Raw genomic sequence first — 14558 nt, 5'->3', positions numbered from 1 at the left:
AGGATTGAGGAAGGTGGTGGAGTGGTTTGGAAAGAAGAGGTGCTAAGTTGCTTCTTTTCTTGAATTTACAAGGTGAGTTGCTAAGATATTCTCCCTTTATTTTTGATAATGTTAAATTAGTGACTTTAGTGGCTAAATATGTTGATTTGTGGTAGGTTTATGGTTGAAAGTGGAGTTTTGATGGATTTTTTATTTATTAGTGATTTTTTCTGTTTTTATATGATAATCATTGTTTGGTCATGGATTGATGGCTTGTTATAGTGTAAAATGGAGCTTGTATATGTTGGATATGATTGTTTGCGGAAAATTTCTGGTTCGTGCGGAAATTTCGGTTTAGGGTTTCATAATTGGGGCTTTTCTAAGGTTTGTTGTGGAACTTTTGATTTGCTATGATTAAAGGGTATTGTAACCCTAATAAGGTGTGTTGGATAGTGTGTGAATTGCGGTTGTACTTGTGATTGTGTTGGATGAAATAGATGGTTGTTTGTAGGGTGGAAATCTGAAATTTTAAGAGGAAATGCTCTCCAAATTTTAAGTCCATATGATTTCTTGAAATTGGGTTGCTTAGAGTGCTAATGAGTGACTTTGGGGTTGTCTAAACCTTTAGCACCAAGTGTTCCTTGTGAGAACCCGTAATTTTCCATTTTCTAGGTTTTATTATTTTTCATGGCTTGTTTTCTGCATTTTTTGGGAGTAGGAAAAATTTCTAGATATTTTTAAGGAGTAGATATAGTTTTTAGATGCTTTTTCTAGTATCGAATAGGTTTTGAGAAATTAAGAGCGTATACCGGACGTGGGACCCACTAGTGCGAAAAGTTCGGAAAAATTCGGCCAACTAGGTTAAGTTTTGGATACTGTAATTAATTTACCGGGTGTTAAGAGATAAGTAGAGGATGTTAAGTGGATTGGTATAAGAGAGACAAAAGTTAGGCAAGTCATAAATGAGGTGACAAGTGTCACCATGAGATTGGTTCTTACCTAAGACCCCTATTCACCTTTTTCTAATTGACCAAATAAATCACAAAATTAACCAAAAATTCACCATTTTTCTCTCCTCTTTGGCCGGCTCTCTCTCTCAAAAAGAAAGAAAGAAACTCTTCAAGTTTTACTTCCATTTAGCTCAAAACCATCCAACCAACCATTGAAACTTGAAATTTCTCCATAAAACCTCTTCAATTAGTGTTAGTGAGTTGATTTGTGGAGTTATTTGGAAAGCTAAGAGGACCTATTGCTCCCTCTCTCTTGTTTCTAAGGTGAGTTGAGAAGAACCATTCTCCTCCCTCTAATGATGCTTAATTTGTGATTAGTGGTAGTATAAGGTGCAATATTATGGATTACATCTTGATTTGTGGTTGAATTAGTGAAGTTTTCTATTTATTGGTGATTTTTCTGTTTTAATATGAACATGATTGTGTGGCTATCTATGATGATTGGAAATGGTATATAATGACTCTAGGAGGTGGAAAAAGTGGGTAATTACAACCAATTTCTGTTTGGAAGAAAAATTGACAAGTTAGGGTTTTTATGAAGAACATTCTGCCCGGTTTTGTAGCTCCTAGTTAGAGGCCGAATTGGCCTTGGATTAAAACATGAAAGTTATAGCGAATGACATTTTAGAGGTGACTGCAAAATATCAGGTCAATCGGAGTAGTGGAGGATGAGAAAAGTCGAAATTACCCTTGCTGTCCTGGTTTTATCCGAATGTAAGAATTGCGCCTGTAATTGATTGTTTTGGTTGGAATTGCTTCGGAATTGGTTATTGAGGCCTTCTGATGAAATGTATCCCTGTTTCTTAGCTTTCAGATGGTTTTGGAATTTCTGAATTTGGACTTGGATAGCCTGATTTATGATGTTTCCGCTAGAATGCGTTTTGTGAATCTGTTTTACGGTTTTGGTTTAGTATCTTGCATTTTTGACATGGTTGCACTCAAAACTGGGTTGAGTGACCTTCTATAATGTTGTAACCCTGTCTTTTAGCTTCGAAACGGTGTATCTTATACCTTCATCCGGTAATCGTACTGCCTTGGGTGCCATTACCGTAAAAAGAGGTCAAAAACTGTTTTTTTTCAGGGCAAAGCTAATTCTATTTTCGGATTTTCTGGTTTCCTCTATTGCTTGTGTATGTTTAGGGAACCCTGTTTTGGTGGTATGTAGAATTGGTTTACGACTTGTAATCGAGTCTTATTGTGTTTATTTGAATAGTTTAGGGCTTGACTTTCATATCCGGTCATTTCCTAGCTAAATTTTGTACTTGAATGCCATTAAGCCTAGTGAACGGCTTTTGGGAATGAGATTATTTTTGTACGAACTGTTGGGACTGATTTGAGGAAATAATGAAGCCATGATGGCTAGAAAATAGGTAAACACAAGGGATATGCTGCCGAAATTTTTCTTGAAGGCTAGTTGGATTTACTTGTGATTTGAACGAAGGGCTTTTGGGTTGTTTGAGTCTAGGTCTTCATGTTACCTTTTCGTTAACAAAAATCATGTTTTGCACCCTTGCTTTAGTAATTATTTGGCGAGGCATACGACTGGTAGTCGAGCCTCACATGTGCATTCTGTATACTCGATTTTGAAAGTGGAACCTTCAATTGTTTTCCTTGGATTATTTTAGGGTTTCTTGGTAATTAAAGCTCTCTTTTGGGAGGTATCTGCACTGACCCTGGTGAGTGTACTACTCACTTGTGTGTTACTATATGGCTTTGATACTTGAACTTGATGAGTTAAATGTTTATTGTACCATTGATATTGATTGAAGTGAGGGTGTACTTTATCACTCTCACCTATTTCTCATGTTATTGGAATGTTACAAGAAATGTTACATGAAATGAAAAGTACTTGACTTGGTGGCGTTTGGACGAGTATCCAACGACCATGCTTGTTACCATTGAGCTCAACCCCATTGGTAATTGATTGAATCGAGCCGGCAAGGGCTTGGTCGTGACAATTAATGAGCCTTGGGTAAAGTTATAAGGAATCTTGTAGTATGAAAGACTCTCGATTCCGGTATACTCGAGTAATACCACAGTGCAAGTGTTTGGAGTTCGGGCCCGGTAGGGGGATGTTAGGTGGAAGGAATGGGAGTGAAGTGAAGTCTACGGTTGGTTACTTTTAAACATAGACGGAGAGTCAATGAGATCCGATCAAGAATGCAAACGAGGAAAAGGGCTTTTGAGAGCCGCCCGTATCCTTTTATCGTCATTATTGATGTGTGTCTGTATTTACTTTTGATGAATTGGACTGAAAAGCTTGATGCATCTATGAACTCGGTTGCTTGAGTAGTACTATCTCACTGGGCAATTAGCTCACCCCGTTCCTTTTGTTTTCCTTACAGGAATCTGACTGCTTATGGAATGACTTTTGATAATTGGTTGCCGAATGAACTAAATGAATATCCCTTTTGTATAGTTTATGAGTTGAAACCCTACATGTGCCTTTGGGGCCGTTTTCACTTTTATTATGGCAACCGTACATGTATTAATTTTTGAGTACCTTTCATATTCCATTTTGGCTTGTAAACGCTGAATTTGATGTTGTATATGTATCTTTGATGTATGGTTGGGTTGTGAGGACTCGCAAATTCCTTGTATTTTTCCTCAAAAATACCCTTTTATTTGAAAATTAGTATTTATCAAAGGCCACTACCCAAATATTTCACACTAAGAGTAAATAGACCTAGAAAATAGGGTTTTACGCTTCAGTTTTAAGTTTGGAGCAAAATTAGGGTTTTCGCGATTTTTAGCCGGATGAATTTTCGGTACAGAGTAAGAATTAATTTGGGGATTAAAAGTGACTTTTAAGTGAGAAATAAGATGTGACTAGTGGTAATGGTATAAGGTTAGTGAATGGGAAGTGAAAAACCTAGTACGTGAGTTTTTAAGAAAAACGGCGCGATCCGGCGGGTCCCGCGCATTACCGATTGAACGCACTGCTTGACCACCATTTTTCTTACCCAACAAGTTTGTTGACTTTTGTACATAATATCTTCTTAAATTGCAGCAAGGTTGACCGAAATTAGTGGCCAAGAAAGGCAAGGGAAGAAAGAGAAAAATTTTGTGGCCAAGATTAGTCCAAGTGTTTGCCCAATTTGTGGACACCATTAGTCCTAATCCTCTTGCTTTATTATAAGGCAACTAAGCTCCATTTCTCTTCATATTTCTGCCAAGGAGCCGAGAGAGAGAGAGGGGAAGAACAAGAGAGAAATTTCTTCATTTCATCTTCAAATCCAACAACTTAGTGAGAAAATAAACAAAGTAAACCGATTAAACTTGTTCTTGAGTGACTAGGTGGTGATTTGTGGTAAGTTTTTGGAAGAAGGAAGCTTGGGCTACTCTTTGTGACCTCCATTCAAGGTAAGAGAGCTTGTCTCTCTAAGTTTTACTTTCAATTTTGTTAAATTAAGCTTGGCAACTTGCTCTTGTGGTGAGATCATGGATGATGAGCATGTTTTAGAAGTTTTCCCCAATTTATTTGATGAACTAGGGCTTGTAGAAATTCTGCCCAAATTTTTGTAAGATGCTTATATGTTGCAATTGAAGTTTTATAAGGTGTTGTGGTAGTGATTAGACCAAGAAATTAAGGAAAGTTCCACTAGAAACAAAAAATTCCAGATTTCTGGAAATTCTTGCTTCCTTTCTGTCCGAATTTGTATCTGTGTGTTAGAGGCCGATTTGGCCTTAGGTCAAAGAAGAAAAGTTGTATAGAATGGAATTTTATAGGTTCCTACAAAATTTCAGCTCAATCGGAGCAACGTAGGACGTGAAAAGTCCAAAATACCCTTACTGTTCTAAGTATTTCCCAGCAGTCCGTTTCACCAGTTAAGTCCAGTTTATCACGTTTTTTTGACCAGGATCCATTCTGATTTAGCTTTTTGCCAAAACATGAAAGTTGTAGTGTTCTGAAGTATCTTTAAAATGCCTCTAAGAACACCTGAATTGGATTTTTGTACACTGAGTTATGACCATTACAGTGTTCTGCGTTTGAGCAGCCGACGAATTGGTTTCTGGTTTAGTAATTCGAGAATTTGACTAAGTTACAGTAGGAACTGGACTAAATGACCTTCATGAATGTTGTAGCTCTGTGTCTTAGCTTCGAAACGGCATAGGTTTCGTTTTAATCCGATAAGCGTAGCCTCGGATAAGTTATTTCCGCATTCGTACGTCAAATCTGTCTTGTGCTAAGTTGAATTTCTGCATTTGTTATCATTGTAATTCTTGTTATTATGATATTGTGAGCCTATGGAACGGCTCTTGACATAAATTGCTGATATGTATGATGTTGGGTTGTGTTTGAGAAAAACAATGAAGCCTAAATGGCTGGAAAATTAGGTAAACACAAAGGGCATGCTGCCCGAATTTTTACTCGAGGGCTAGAATACTATATTTTCGACTTGGGTGAAGGTTAAGTACTTAACACTTGAACTAGCGAGGACTTTGGCTATTATGTTTCTTGAGTGTTAAACGTTAGGACTTGACTAAACTTGTACCCTTGGGAAATGAAATAATGATTGCTCGAAGTACGTTTTCCTTGTACTCTCGACTCACATGACAATTTCAAGTATAAATGTTACAAAGCTTTATCGTTTAAAAAGCGAGCAAGTGTTTCATGACTACTGTCCGAGTGAATTTCAATTTCTTGATTCTTATTGAACGAAACATCTAAGTTTCGAACTCTAGTCATGTTTCAAAGTTCTCAAATTGAGTTTTATCGCAGATTTGGACTCCGAACTCGGAGTATAACCTGAAAGTGACCAGTAAAAGCACTATATCTTTTGGTGAGTGCTTTCAAATACTGAATTGAACTTGATACTTGTACTTGATACGTGCCAATATGATTACATGTCACATGCGTGAATTGTTAGGGCAAGAGTGTACTTTATCGCACTTGCCCTTACATGATATACACTTGTTTATTGTTGCAATTGACTTGACATACTTGTTATGATGCGCGCACTTCCTGGAATTCCAGACACCCTGTGGCGAGTTACCTAGTCGGGCCGGCAGGGGCTTGGTCGATTGGGTAACGAGCCCTGGGTCTCTTGCTTTGTCGAGTGGAGTGATATCTCCTCGACTAATCGGTATACTCGAGTATTACCACCCATGTTTATTGAGGATTTTGGGCCCAGTAGGGGGTGTGAATGGTGGACGGAGAGTAGTGTAAGTGGTGTTCTACTGGATTGGTTCCTTTACTTGAAAGTTGACGGAGTGTCAACTACTATGTGATCAAGCTCCTGATGATGAATGGAAGTTGGCTCCTGAGAGCCATCCGTATCCTTATGCTTTGGAATGATTATTGTTTATTGGATTATAGTGTCTTCTGAAAACTTTTACACTCGCTCATTTTGAGATTGCTCACTTTTATGAATTCTTCATGCTCGTTACTTTCCTATATCGAAAACTTGTACTTATAAATAATGGTCAATTTGCTATTTGGAACCTCACTGGGCTTTTAGCTCATACCACGCTATTTGTTTTCCTTACAGGGGGTACGAGTGACGCGTGAGACTTGTAAAAGACTAGCGTAGCCTTTTGTTTTGACTTTTGACTTTTGGTCTTGTACTCGCGCTATTCCTCGAATGGAACATGTTGTACTTGGATTGTATACGTTTTGAACTAGTTTGGTGTATTGAGACTTTGTACCTCGATTTCTATCAATGTAAATTATAAGCTTGAATTGTGAATGTTATTTATGGTTTATGGATGTGTGTACATGACTCGATTGAGATAGTGAGTGAGTCCTGGCGAGAGCTGGGCAGGCGGTCCGCCGAACCCTTTGGTACGCCTTAGGGGAAGGTGGGGTCGTCACATGGGTTCTGACGGGTCGGTTACTATTCATGGCTGACTCCGGATTTCATTTTTTTATTTTGGGTTATTTTGCCATTGTGACTTGTTTACGCGCGTTATAAGTTCCGGAACGCGATAGACCGCTCTAAACTGCACAGTTAGTCCTGGCGAGAGCTGGGCAGGCAGTCCGCTAACCCTTTGGTTCGCCTTAGGGGAAGGTGGGGCTGTCACATTCCTTATTTTCACTTTCAAGTTCTTTTGGCTTTGCATTAGTAGTATGTGGATTAGGTTTATGACTCGTGTTCGAGTCTCATTGTGTTTTCTTGAATGTTTTAAGGCGTGCCGGTGACCCAAGGCGCTCATTGGGCGGAAATTTGTGAAATCACTTTGTTTGAATGGTGAGTGTACTACTCACATGATTGTTACTTCATGGCTTTGTTATACTTGAAATCTATGATTGAAATGCTTGTGTTTACTGACGATATTGGTTGAGACGAGGGTGTACTTTATCACTCTCGTACTCTATGGCTTATTTGACTATTTACTGTATCACTTGAAACTCTCTTGATTATACTTGAACTGATGTCTTTTGGACGTGCATCCAAAGACTTTTACTGTTAACTCTGAGCTCAACCCCATTGGTGGTCAATTGAATCGAGCCAGCAAGGGCATGGTCGAGGAAATTGACAAGCCATGGGGACTATTTTATAAAATTATTGGGTATGAAACTCTTGATTCCGGTATACTCGAGTATTACCATTTCTGAACTGGATGGAGTTCGGGCCCTGTAAGAGGTATGTGAGGTGGACGGAAATTGGAGAAAAGTGGAGTCTACGGTATTGGTTACTTTTAAGCGTTGACGGAGAGTCAACGAGGTGAGATCAAGTTTGGCTAAAGAGGAAAAGGGCTCTTGAGAGCCGTCCGTATCCGTTTAATCTTTATTGACATGTGGTGCTAGTTCGGCTCATTTGTTGAACGTATTTGGATTGAGTAACTTTGTGCTCATGTGAACCTTGTTTAGTTGCGTGGTGGTACCTCATTAGGCGAAAGCTCACTCCGTTGCCTTTGTTTTCCTTACAGGGATCCACTTTTTGGAACTATGATTTTGAAGCACGAGTTGAGCTAGTTTAATACATTCTTTTGTAAAGCTCCTCGATGGTTGGAAAAACCTTAAATGTATCTTGATCCAATATTTCCCTTTTAGTTGTAAATTTGCAACCATGCGTATAAAATGACGTTTAGAAATGTTTCAGTGTTATTTTGGTTTGGGAATGTTCTTTGCTAGGGTTATATAAAGTTTATTGCACTTGTATGGGTTTCGGACAAGTTCGGATTTTGAACGACAAAAGAAAAAAATTGGCAGGAAATTTCTGCAGGAGAATCCGGTCGGCAATCCGACCAAGAACACAGGGGAAATTTTGAATCCGTGAGGTTGGCCTTTGCCTCCAATCCGGCCAGATTCCGGCCGTATTGTGACGTGGCTGGCACTATTCATGTGCGGTTCCATTTTTTTTTCTTTTTCATTTCGCGATTTTGAATCGATTAAGCGCGCTAATATCTTCCGGAACATTTTAGATTGTGTATAATCGTCTTAGTAGTCCTGGCGAGAGTTGGGCAGGCAGTTCGTTAACCCCTTTGGTACGCCTTAGGGGAAGGTGGGGCTGTCACATCATGCTTATTTGCTCCAGCCTCTACTCCTGTAAGGAAAACAAAATCAAAGGAATGAGCTAAAAACCAAATGATGTTCCCAACAAGCAGTCAAGTAGATAAAACATGAAAGTATTACATTTAACACTTCACACACTTTGCACAGTAATAAGCAGTCAGTCAAGAAACAACATTCAATCATTGGAAGGATACGTGCTCACTTGGAGCCATTTATTTAGTCATTCAGTCGCCGTCCATTTCTCTTATACCTCCGATATTTGAAAGCATTTAAAAGTTAAAACTCCTTCAGTGTTTTCATTCATTCATTCAGTCATTCATTTCAATCATTGCATTGCATTCACTGGCCAGTTCTTCACCAGACTTCGTGGTCATACTCGAGTATATCAAACACTGTCCCAGGGTCACCAGCTGCCCGACCGAATCCCGCTTCTGGCTCGAGTCGACTGACAACGAAGGGCAAGGGCTCAGTTCAGCAAAAGGCTTATGTGACGACCCCACCTCCCCCTAGGGCGTACCCTAGGGTTTGGCGGACCGTCTGCCCAACTCTCGCCAGGACTCGTTCACTCTTAACAAATAAAATAAGATATAACCTCAAGAATAAGTGAAATAACAGTTCTCAAACTTGAAACGTGTACTTACATTCATATCTTTTCCAAACATTCAGACAATCCCAAATATAACAAAAGTTGTGAATTCTAGATACATTCAATCCTAACCGAGCACTAGCGCGAGTACAATTGCAAAATTCAAAAGAACTAGACTATGCTAGCCTGTACCAGTCTTACGCCTCGCTCGTACCCCCTGTAAGGAAAACAAATGGCGTGGAATGAGGTAAAAACCCAGTGAGATTCCCAAACAACTAATCAGGTATAGAAATCAAGGAAACGTTACATTTAACAATTTGCACATTTTGTACTGTAATATCCAGTCATTCAAGAAATAAACACTCAATCATTGGAAGGATACGTGCTCACTTGGAGCCATTCATTCAAGTCATTCATTCATTCATTCGCCAATCATTTTCCTTATCCCTCCGACATTAGAAAATATTTGCAAGTGAAAACTCCTCTAGTGTTCTTGACATTCATTCATTCATTTCATTTCCCGCCACTAGCCAATTCACTGGCCAGTCTTCACCAATCTTCGTGGTCATACTCGAGTATACCAAAACACTGTCCCAGGGTCACCAACCGCCCGACCGAATCCGTTTCTGGCTCGAGTTGGCTGGCAACGAAGGGCAAGGGCCCAATTCAGCCAAAAGGCTTACATTCATGCACAAGTAGCATTCAATCATTGAAAATTCACTTTGACTTGGGTCGAGTGCGATAAAGTACACACTCGCCCATCAAAAATCCATTTAGTAATCCTTAGAAAGCATTTAACATTCAAGAAACATTCACAAATAGTCACATAGTCACTTATTGTACAGACACACAAGGAACACTCACCAAAGATTTAGTGCTTGTCAAAATCACGTTCAGGTGTAACTCCTTGGTTGGAGTCCAAATCTACGATACAATATCATTTAAAAGCTTGAAATCAACTAGGGTTTGAAACTTAAGAGTTTCGCTTTAAACAGATCAAGTAAATGAAACTCGTTTAGATAGAATTCATGTTACGTATCAAACTCTAGAAAATTCATGCTCGCTCTTTTGGTGTTGCTAAAGAAGCATCTAAAAGTTTGCAATTCGCATTTAAGTCCAAAAGACGAGGAAAACATATTGCGAGTGGTCACTACTTTCATTTTTCCAAGGGTACGAGTTTCGGTCAAATTTCAGCTTATATACCTTTACGAAAGAAGACTCGAATACCATAGACAAACCAAGTTCAATTCGACCTCAAATCTTCGTTCAAGTTGCGAGTACACATTCCTAACCCTCGAGTGAAAATTTGGGCGGCATGCCCTTTGTATTTAGCTATTTTCCAGCCATTTATGGCTTCATTATTTTTCTCAACTCAGCCTAAATTCACACATAAACAATCTTAACACAATAGCCCTTCACAGTTCGTTTTGGTCACAGTTGAAGCTACGCTTATCGGATTGGGTTACATTTTATGGCGTTTCGAACCTAAGATAGAGAGCTACATTTCTTATGAAGACATCAATACCCAATTCGTGCATTTTCAAGGTCAAAATGTGGAATTTCAGAGAAATCTGAAAGCTGCCTATGAAATAGGGCTTTTGGCAGTCAGGGGTATTTTAGTCATTTCACATGCTACAGTACTCCGATTGAGCTGAAATTTTACAAGCATTACTAACTCCATTCCCTACAACTTTCATGTTTTGACCAAGACCTGATTCAGCCTCTATCATGGATGAATAAGTAGGTCAGAAACAGGGCAGATTCATCCTCAAAGCTGGAAATTCACTTCTACTCTAATAATTTATATTCTAGCTCAATACTATCAAGTCCTATATCATCAAAACCATCAATTACTAGCTCAATACCATTAATTACTAGGTAGACAACCATAATCAAGGCTGAAAATGTAAACCCTAGCTAACCCTTCCATTATATCATCCAAAACTAAATCATTAACCATAATAAGCCAAGAACATAAGTTTCTATCCAAATATAAACAAGATTAAGGAAGAGAAAAGGAAAGGCAGCCATGATACCTTCCAATAATTGCTTGTAAGTGAAAATCACACCCCTTTCTTCCAAAACTTTTACCACACAAAGCTTTCCAACCACCAAAAGAGAAGTTTAATCGGTTTAGATTTTTGGTTCCAACTCAAACAAGCAAGATCAAGGTGGACATGGAAGGTTTCTCCTCTCTTGTTTTTCTCTCCAAGAATTTTGGCCAACATGAAGGAAAATGAAGAAAAATGAGCCAAGAAGAAAGATAAGAAGGAAGGAAAATCATTTGGTCAAAGTTCCATGGATTGCCAACAAGTGTCAACTCAAGATGGCTTCTTATTTTTTTTCTTTTCTCCCTTTTCTTTAGTCCAAAATTTCAGCTGTTTTAGGAGATATTTTAGGGCTGATTTTGCCCAATTAATAACAAGGAGATTAAGGTAATAAAGTAGTGTTCAAGTGGTGCACTCAATCGGTAGTAAACGGTACATGTCGGTTCAAGCCGTTTTTGATTAACTCGCGCGTACTTGTGTTTTTTCTTATGGTTCACTCACTTATTATTATCACTTCTAATCACACACTTTTTCTTATCTAAAACTCACTCTTAATCACGAAATTTAGCACACACACCTCACCAAGTGATCACACAGCCAAAATGCACCAAAAACACTAGTATGCACAAAAACCCCTAACTTATGCCCTTCCTTTAAAAAAATCATAACTTGAGTTAGAAATATCAAAAATTCATACAACTTGGCCTGTTAAAAACTAGACTTCAAATACTAATAATCTTTGGAAGACACCTCAAAGAAATTCGGCTCATAAGTTGGTCCAAATTGAGCCATAAGCTACTACAACATTCCTATGTTTACTTGTGCAGGGCAGAATTTTCAGTCAACTTTGCCAATTTTCTGGAATTTATAGAGATTGAATCAAACTCTAAATTTTACACCGTAGGAAGATCCATGAGTCTAGTTTCAAACGCAACAAATGGAACGCAATTCCAACTTTTCTATGCGAAGTTATAGCCAATTTTTCAAAGCTGCGCAGAGCCTCCTGCGAAAATTTCTAGATTTTCTAACAACTTAAGATTATGAAACTTTTCTTAACAAAATTCACTCCCTTGACTCAAATTCAACCATTAAAGCAACCAAGAATCAAAGGTAAGTGAGTTCACAAAAGGGTTATAAAAACAAGTAAAATTTCGGGGTCTCACACTCTCTCCTCTTTAAAAGAATTTCATCCTCGAAATTCGAACCTTTGCTCGCACACAACTTGATGTTACAGGATTTTCCTCCAATTCCTAAGTGGCTTTCTCTTACTCATAGTACTGCCACAAACTTACCTAGAGGGAAAATCGCGCCGACGTAATGGCTAAGTTGTATGCTAAGGAAGTTCAATGAAGGCGTCAAATTGTGCAAAGTGATATAAATTTAAGAACTCGATGAAAAGGAAAATTCGTAACTATGAAACTTGGTTACCACTCTCGCCTACCATCCATACCTCTTTTGAAAATAGACTTATAGGTATAAGCAAAATAAAGTAGTTATAAAGTTCGATAAAACATTTCCAAATCATAAATACCTATGAGTTTCAAAAACTCTCAATCTCGGCACGATAATAATCAAAATCAAATTTCTATGCGGTATCATAGAAGGGTAGAAAATAGAAAATAAGTAGTCAAGCAAGAGTTAAAATGAGTTTAAAAGAAATACATGTGTAACCATAATCAAATCGTAGCAAAATCATAGAGACATGGAACAAGGATACACATGTACAGGAGAAATGAAACAAGTTACAATACTAGCGCCTTAATGTTCACGACGTCCACAAACTAGCCATCATCCCTAGAAACCCTAGCCAGACATGCACGAAACCAATCCATGACGACACTCATTGCACCACTCTCCTTGATCAGTTCAATCTCAAGTCCAATACTAGAATCTTTCACGCCTTGACGTTTACCATCCAAATTTATCTCAAGTTTAATCGAGATAATAGACCCTTATTCTAGTGCTCTCCACTTTTGGTACTCAAGTATAAGAATTCATAATAAGATAATTCACAACTCGAGCCGGTCGGTCCCAAGAGTAAATCACCATATTTTAGATTCCCGCCCAACATACCTATCTAATATTTCCCAAGTATCAAGATAAAGGGTTTATACCTATCATATTCATGATTCACAACTTATGCTCTAGAAGAGTACTTAAGCCTTTACTCATTCACCTATAACCACTTGGCCCAATCTCACCCCGCGTAGAGACCACGCGAAATAGCTTTGATACCATCTGTGACGACCCCACGTCCCCCTAGGGTGTATCCCAGGGTTTGGCAGACCGCCTGCTCAACTCTCGCCAGGACTCGTTCACTCTTAACAAATAAAATAATATATAACCTCAAGAATAAGTGAAATAACAGTTCTCAAACTTGGAACATGTACTTACATTCATATCTTTCCCAAACATTCAGACAATCCCAAATATAACAGCAGTTGTGAATTCAAAATACATTCAACCCTAACCGAGCACTAGCGCGAGTACAATTGCAAAATTCAAAAGAACTAGACTATGCTAGCCTGTATCAGTCTCATGCCTCGCTCGTACCCCCTGTAAGGAAAACAAATGGCATAGAATGAGCTAAAAGCCCAGTGAGGTTTCTAACAGTCCCTCGACAATATTGTCCCACAGTTTGACACCCTGTGGGGCCGTGGGTTTTGTTCTTGGCGGTGCTGGACAACGCAACAGGCACCCGCAGGCTACCTCACCAAAAGGCCTCATCTAGGTGGGAGAAACCACTACAGACTTATCAAAGCAGCCCAGGCTCCCTCCCTAACCGATGTGGGAGAATGACACTCCACCCCCCTAGGGGACCCAGCGTCCTCGCTGGCACATCGGGGTCGGGAGTCGGCTCTGATACCACTCTAACAGTCCCTCGACAATATTGTCCCACAGTTTGACAACCCGTGGGGCCGCGGGTTTTGTTCTTGGCAGTGCTGGACAACACAACAAGCACCCGCAGGCCACCTCACCAAAAGGCCTCGTCGAGGTGGGAGAGACCACTACAGACTTATCAAAGCAGCCCAGGCTCCCTCCCTAACCGATGTGGGAGCATGACACTCTGTGATGACCCCACCTCCCCCTAGGGCGTACCCCAGGGTTTAGCGAACCGCTTGCCCAACTCTCGCCAGAACTCACTCACGCGTAACTCGAGAAAGATACCACGTCCATAGAGAAGAAATGAAACAACAATATCAAACTTAACATATACATTGATGTTCAAATCCAGCTACAAGGTTTATACACGTCCAAAACGTTAAAGTATTTACAACCCAAGTAAAATCAACCCTAGTCGGGTGTTAGCGCGACTACAATAGCAAAATCCAAAAAAACTAGACTACGCTAGTCTGTACAAGTCTCACGCCTCGCCCGTACCCCTATAAGGATAACAAATGGAGTGGAATGAGCTAAAAGCGCAGTGAGGTTCCAAATAGCAAGCTAACCATTATTTAAAAGTACAAGTATCAACG

Source organism: Coffea eugenioides, chromosome 4 (genome assembly GCF_003713205.1).
Source record: "Coffea eugenioides isolate CCC68of chromosome 4, Ceug_1.0, whole genome shotgun sequence".
Lineage (NCBI taxonomy): Eukaryota > Viridiplantae > Streptophyta > Magnoliopsida > Gentianales > Rubiaceae > Coffea > Coffea eugenioides.
This window is presented reverse-complemented; position numbering follows the sequence as displayed.